Consider the following 7,204-nt stretch of genomic DNA (forward strand, 5'->3'; position numbering starts at 1 on the left):
TAGGAACCGGCCGCACAGCAGGAGGTGAGCGGAGGCGAGCAATTGAAGCTTATCTCCTGCTCCCCATTGCTCGCATTACCGCCTGAACCATCCCCCCCCCAACCCCCGTCCATGGAAAACTTCTTTTCCCCGAAACCGGTCCCTGGTGCCAAAAAGGTTGGGGACCGCTGCAATAGACAAGAGAACACCACACGAATCCTGAGTGTGCAGCTCGGAAGAGATCAACGTGTGCCACACAAACATCGCTGAAGATGGAACTATATCTAGACACCTCACAAAAATGTTTAAGTAGTAGGATCTTAAAAATCCTACGAGTATATGCGCAGAATAAAGAGGAACCTACAAAGGAAGAGAAACTGGCTTCAGACTCTTGCTGCCCTCAGTTTTCAGAAGAATAAAGAAAAAAATTGCAATCCAATTATTTGATGCCCCACCCAGGTACATTTAATATTTGAAGTCTCAAGAAAGATACGCTCAAATATGCAAGAGTTTAAAGTTTTCATACTCTCAAGTATGCAAGAGTTTAAAGGACATACCACCTTGTACCCTTTCGAATGAGGAACTTGAAAGAGCATTAAATATTGTCAAGAGATGAAGCAAATTTAAGAACTGAAAGTGGGGAAGCCCTGGTGCAAGAGGACAGGGAGCAAGTGCCTGTTAAACAGAGAAAAATATAAGAAGTTGTAAAAGTGGTACAAAATAATGAAAGTTAAAAATATTCTCAAAAAGAGGCAAGAGGACTCAGGAAGTACTGATTTACTCTTGTCTGATATTTAGAAAAAAATGTGGATTAAAGAATACTTCTAAAAAAATTAAAACTATCTGTTGAATTATAGACAGAATATGTATCTCATATATACATATACACAATATAAGATACACTATAATGTATAATACATGAGATATAATGTAATACGTATGTGTGTATACTCTTTCTCTCTCTCTCTCAGATAAAAACCAAAGAATACATGGTCCCACACCAAACAGCAAACACTAGAAAGAGCAAGCATTAAAATAATCTTTAGGTCTTTCAAGATGACTCTCTTAGTAACTTTCAAACATGCAATCCAATATTATTAACTATAGTCACCATGCTGTACATTACATCCTATGACTTATTTATTTTATAACTGGAAGATTGTGCCTTTTGACAGGAGAGTAGATCTTAAAAGTTCTTATCAGAAAAAAAGCTTTTAATTATCTTCAGGTGATAGATATAATACTAAATATATGTTATAACAATTAATGTAAATGGGTTGCATTTCTTTAAGACAAAAATTCTTAGACTATATGCTATCTATAAGAGGAACTTAGTGAAGCAGGAATTAAAAAGCAAATGGGATTCAGCAATTCCACTCTAGGTTTGTACCTAAAGAGTTGAAAGCATGAACTCAAATGGATACTTGTATACCAATGTTCATAGCTGCATTTTTCACAATAGTCAAAAGGTGGGAACAACCCAAGTGTCCATCAACAGATGAATGAATAAACAAAACGTGGCATGTAGATACAAAGGAATATTATTCCTCCCTAAAAAGGAATGAAGTTCTGATACATGCTACAACATGGATGAAGCTTGAATACATTATGCTAATTGAAAGAAGCCAGACATAGAAGAACAAATACTGTATGATTCCATTTACACGTGGTACCTAGAATAAGCAAATTCATAGAGACAGAAGGTAGATTAGAGGTTGGCCAGTAGATTTGGTGTTTGGTAGTGCCTTTAAGCTGGTTCCTGTGCCTCCATCGTCCTTTGAGTACTTCCTTACTTTCTAGCAAGACAAGATGTTCCAGGTTCATTTGTACTTTCCCTTTCTAAACCCTGGAGTCAGCCATTTCTCCAAGGAGTCCTTGTTCCTTTCAGTGTATACTGGTATTTAGAAGTCAAGATCTGGGCACTAGGTGTGCTCATTGCTATTGGGGTATTGCTGCTTGCAGCCTCCTTCATTGGAATTAGGGAATTAGCCTGGCCTCTCAACAGCGGGGTCCACAATGGCTCTCCCTTTGTTGAATGTGATAGAAAAGGGGGGACATGCACCAAAGGAGCTTTTTTCTCAACCCCTCTCTACTCTATGAATGGAACAATTTTGGCAAAACCCTCCATTTGAGTCACCCCCAAGGAGAAGACTAAAACCTCTTAGATCACTGTTGGCTACTGAAAACATCACTCACCTATCCTACACCCCCTAAGCTCCATCAGGGGCCTTATCCTTGCTGAACTCTTTTCTCTTCTAGTTGACATTCATAGGGCTAAGGCACAGCAGGACCCAGGCCTCTTCCCAGTGGGAGTGGGGAATGGGGCAAGGGTTAGGATCACCAGGGAGCTCATGTCCCTCAGCAAGTCTTCATTCCAACCAGAGGCAAAGAAAGGAGAGACATCCTAGCTCTGAAGTTTCTGCTGCTCACTCCCAGTGCAGGGAAGCTGCTGGTGCACGGGCACCTACAGCACAACCAGGGCTGGGAAGAAGCTCTGATATTGGAAATCCAGAAGAAAGCATGACTTCAGAGTTCTTTTCTAAGAAATGGCCCTTTTGCTACCACAGGGAGTTATCTGCAGACAAAAATTATTATTTTTCATAGAATTAGTCCTTCTCTGTTTCCCTTCCTTGTCCCCAGACCAGCATCAAGTAAGTGATTCCCAGGGAGGGGAGGGCAGGAAGAAGAGCCCCGTGACCTGGGGGGCAGGGGATGCTCTTAGGCCTGAGTACCCCAGTAGTCATGATCCCCTTCCTCCCATACTTCTGAGGACTTGGACGTGCTTCATGCCTCATCATCATTGATTCGAACCTTCCCAGCTTCACCGCTGCGTGGATCAGATGGCCACTATGAATTCAGACATCTCACACCTATAGACAGGGACCTATTGTGCCTTAACAAATTGCTTTTTCTGTACGCTGTAGCTGGGAGAGTCTCTCTCTCTCTCTTTCTCAATAACTTTTTTGAAAGATAATTTGCCTCCCATACAATTCACCTGTTAAAAGTGTGTATCATTCAGTGGTTTTTAGTAAATTCACAGATATGTGTAACCATCACCATAGTCAATATTAGAACATTTTCATCATCTCAAAATAAAGAAACCCTGTACCCTTCAGCTATCATCCCTCTATCTCCCCAACCCCCAGCCCCCAACCCTAAGAAACCGCTAATCTACTCTGTTGTTATAGATTTCCCTAGTTTGGAATTTCAGATGAGTGGAATCATATAGTATGTAGTCTTTTGTGACTGGTTTCTTTCACTTAGTATTAGGTTTCCAAGGATTGTCCATGTTGTAACCTGCATCAGCACTTCATTTCTTCCACATTCCTCTTGAGGGTAGTGAGCAGGCCAAGTGTGGATCCATTGAGTAGGGGAGTATCTCCAGAGACCCCCACATCCAGGCTCGTGGTGAACGTGGCTAATTTCAGGGCATGTCATTCGCTTCCTCCTTAGGTGGTTGGTGGATCAGAGACCCGTAACTTCTCCCAGAAACTCCTTGCCAGCCTGGTGGGGATTGTCTTTGTACTTTACAGATAGGCTTCTGCCCAAGGCCACCGTGGTCACCACTTTGATCTTGCCAAAGGACATCTGCTATTTCCAGGTGTTCTGAATGTCCTCAGCCTGCTATAACTCACACTGGCAATGAAGAGGATCAAATAGTATTTGTAGGTGCCTGCACACTTCTGAAGCTCTTCTGCGGGGTTCTGAGCCCTAAACTTTTCTCGGCAGCCTTAGATAAGGAAACATTCTTGACAGGCTTAGACTTGGACGTGAGGCTGCCTACACTGTAACAGAAGTTTTAAACCTGTAATAGGTTGGCCTGGATTTTTTAAAAACTAAAAGTGACCAGAAAGCCATGTGATCTATTCAAATGCCAGTGTGGGGCAGGAAGGAGAGATTTGACAGAACTTGTTTGAAGGTAAGCGAATGGACAAAGAAATAAAACCATTTTATGTTTATGCCCTGCTGACTTCAAACTGTTTGATACACTGGTTACACATTTAAGAACATAGAGGCCGAAATCCCAAATGAAATAGTGATCAATCCAGTGATATGTTAGAAGAATAATACCTTATAGTCAAGTCAGTTTTATTTCAAGAACGTAAAGACGACTCAGATGAGGAAGTGCATTGGTGCAATTTATCACAGCAACAGGTCAAAAGAAAACTTTTGGCAGTAGTTCAGGAACCTGTTCACAAGGCATTTTTATTCCTCTTGTACCGGTGCCAAACAGAAGCCAATAGGACAAAGGTAATGTCTGTTTGCTGCTTTGATAGACTTAACCTCAAAGAAGCCATTTGATTTTGGGATGGTGACAGGGTGTTTCATGTGACTAAAAAGCCACCTTGCATCATTCTATGGCAGCAGAGGAACTTCAGCCACGGGTGGACGATTTTTTGAATGTGGAAGAGAGTCCCAAAGTTTAAGGTGACAAGAATTGCATTTGAGAAACTCTTCAGGCTCCATCTATAGTTCTCAATGGCGCTTTTTAGGTGCTTTCAAGATCAAGAAAGGGAAATTGCTGAACACTGAAACAGCAAAAAAATGTAGTCCAGTGAAGGTGAGGCCAGAGATTATCAGGGCCAACACGGACATGGCTTCTAGACATCTCAAGGCCACAAGTGATTTTGCTGCTTGATTTATCGACAGTTCTATTGTGATATATTTTACATACAATATCACCAACTTTAAGTGTACAATTCAATGGGTTTTGACAAGTGTTTTCAGTTGTGTAACCACCATCACCACAATCAAGGTATAAAAATTTCTGTCACCCGAAAAGTTTCCTGGCGTTGCTTTACAGCCAGTTCCCTTTGCACACCCTCAGTCATGGGCAACCACTGATCTGCTTTCTAGTCGTGTCTGCTGTGGGTCTCCGGAGCTCCCACGGAGCATCTCTGCCATCTTCGGCATTCTATACTGCCGATTCTAGCTGCCTCTGCCTCCTTGAACTCTGATCTGTTCCCCAACTCAGCAGGTTTGCTGGTCTTGGTTTGGGTCCCCCTCCCTGTGCTGTGGCTTGGAAACTCCCTCCAGGCAGTCAGCTGGGACAGCTGTAGAGCCTCACCTGTGGTTTTTCCTGAGTCCTGTATCCTGGGTCCAATATGTGTATAAGACATTTTACTCATTTTGTTTGGTTTTTAGTTGTTTAGGATGGCAATTTCTGTAGCTGTTAATCCTTCATGAGCAGAAGTGGAAGTGCTCTGACTCATAGTTTGCTATTTGCCTGATGATCTCATGTTACCTGGAGTCACCAGAAGGTACATTCAGGCTGGTGGCCACTCCCTTGCGGCAGGTGTATAGTTTCAGCTAAAATGGAACAATTGTGTTTCCAGTTTGGAACCCATTGCCTCGTCAAGGCATGAAGAAATATATAATAATAATTCATTTTGAAATAATTTCAAATTTAGTGGAAATTTGCAGAACCAGTTGTACAGAGAACTCTCATTGTTGTCAACTGTCCCGCAGAGTCTCTGTTTCCTCTCTGGTCCAGGACCAACCCAGGCTAACATGTTGCACTTAGTAATCATGTCTCTTTGGTCTCCTTCAATCTGGAGCCATCCCCCAGTCTTTCCTACTCATGTACACCCTGACGGTTTTAAATGGTACAGGCCTCTCATTCTGGATCAGGTTCTTCGGCCTGGGTCCATCCAATGTTTTCTCATGTCCAGACTCAGGCCGTGCTTTCTTGGCAGGAATCACATAAAAACTGCACTGGTCTCTTTCAGTGCACTGTGTCGGGAGAATGCGATGTCAGTCATTGCACCACTGCTGATTTAACTTTAATCACCTGGTTATATCGTTGTCTCCCACCTTACTCCATTGTGAAGGCACCATTTTCCCCTTGGTAACTGGTGGGGACATGGTATGAGACTATGCCAATATTCACAGGTGCCTTTTTGAGGGAGTAAAACATTTATGATTTAACTTTGCCCTAAAGAATAACAATAGAGGTGGAGGAACCAAGATGGTGGAGTAGAAGGATGTGCTCTCACTCTCTCTTGTGAGAACACCAGAATCACAACTAGCTGCTGGACAATCATCGACAGGAAGACACTGGAACTCACCAAAAAAGATACCTCACATCCAAAGACAAAGGAGAAGCCACAATGAGACGTAGGAGGGGCGCAATCCCAGTAAAATCAAATCCCATAACTGCTGGGTGGGTGACTCACACACTGGAGAACAATTACACCACAGAAGTCCACCCACTGGAGTGAAGGTTCTGAGCCCCACATCAGGCTTCCGAACCTGGGGGTCCGGCAACGGGAGGAGGAATTCCTAGAGAATCAGACTTTGAAGCCTAGTGAGATTTGATTGCAGGACTTCGACAGGACTGGGGGAAAGAGAGACTCCACTCCTGGAGGGCACACACAAAGTAGTGTGCGCATCGGGACCCAGGGGAAGGAGCAGTGACCCCAGGGGAGCCCTCCCAGAGTCTGTCATTAGCCCCACCAAAGAGCCCAGGTAGGCTCCAGTGTTGGGTTGCCTCAGGCCAAACAACCAACAGGGAGGGAACCCAGCCCCACCCATCAGCAGTCAAGTGGATTAAAGTTCTACTGAGCTCTGCCCACCAGAGCAGCAGTCAGCTCTACCCACCACCAGTCCCTCCCATCAGGAAACTTACACAAGCCTCTTAGATAGCCTCATCCACCAGAAGGCAGACAGCAGAAGCAAGAAGAACTACAGTCCTGCAGCCTGTGGTTCAAAAACCACATTCACAGAAAGACAAGATGAAAAGGCCGAGGGCTATGTACCAGATGAAGGAACAAGATAAAACACCAGAAAAACAACTAAATGAAGTGGAGATAGGCAACCTTCCAGAAAAAGAATTCAGAATAATGATAGTGAAGATGATCCAGGACCTCAGAAAAGAATGGAGGCAAAGATAGAGAAGATGCAAGAAATGTTTAACAAAGACCTAGAAGAATTAAAGAACAAACAAACAGAGATGAACAATACAATAACTGAGATGAAAACTACACTAGAAGGAATCAGTAGCAGAATAACTGAGGCAGAAGAACGGATAAGTGACCTGGAAGACAAAATGGTGCAATTCACTGCTGTGGAACAGAATAAAGAAAAAAGAATGAAAAGAAATGAAGACAGCCTAAGAGACCTCTGGGACAACATTAAACGCAACAACATTCGCATTATAGGGGTCCCAGAAGGAGAAGAGAGAGAGAAAGGACCTGAGAAAATATTTGAAGAGATTATAGTCGAA

The sequence above is a fragment of the Balaenoptera borealis genome, assembly GCF_965194805.1.
Source record: "Balaenoptera borealis genome assembly, chromosome: 8".
NCBI lineage: Eukaryota > Metazoa > Chordata > Mammalia > Artiodactyla > Balaenopteridae > Balaenoptera > Balaenoptera borealis.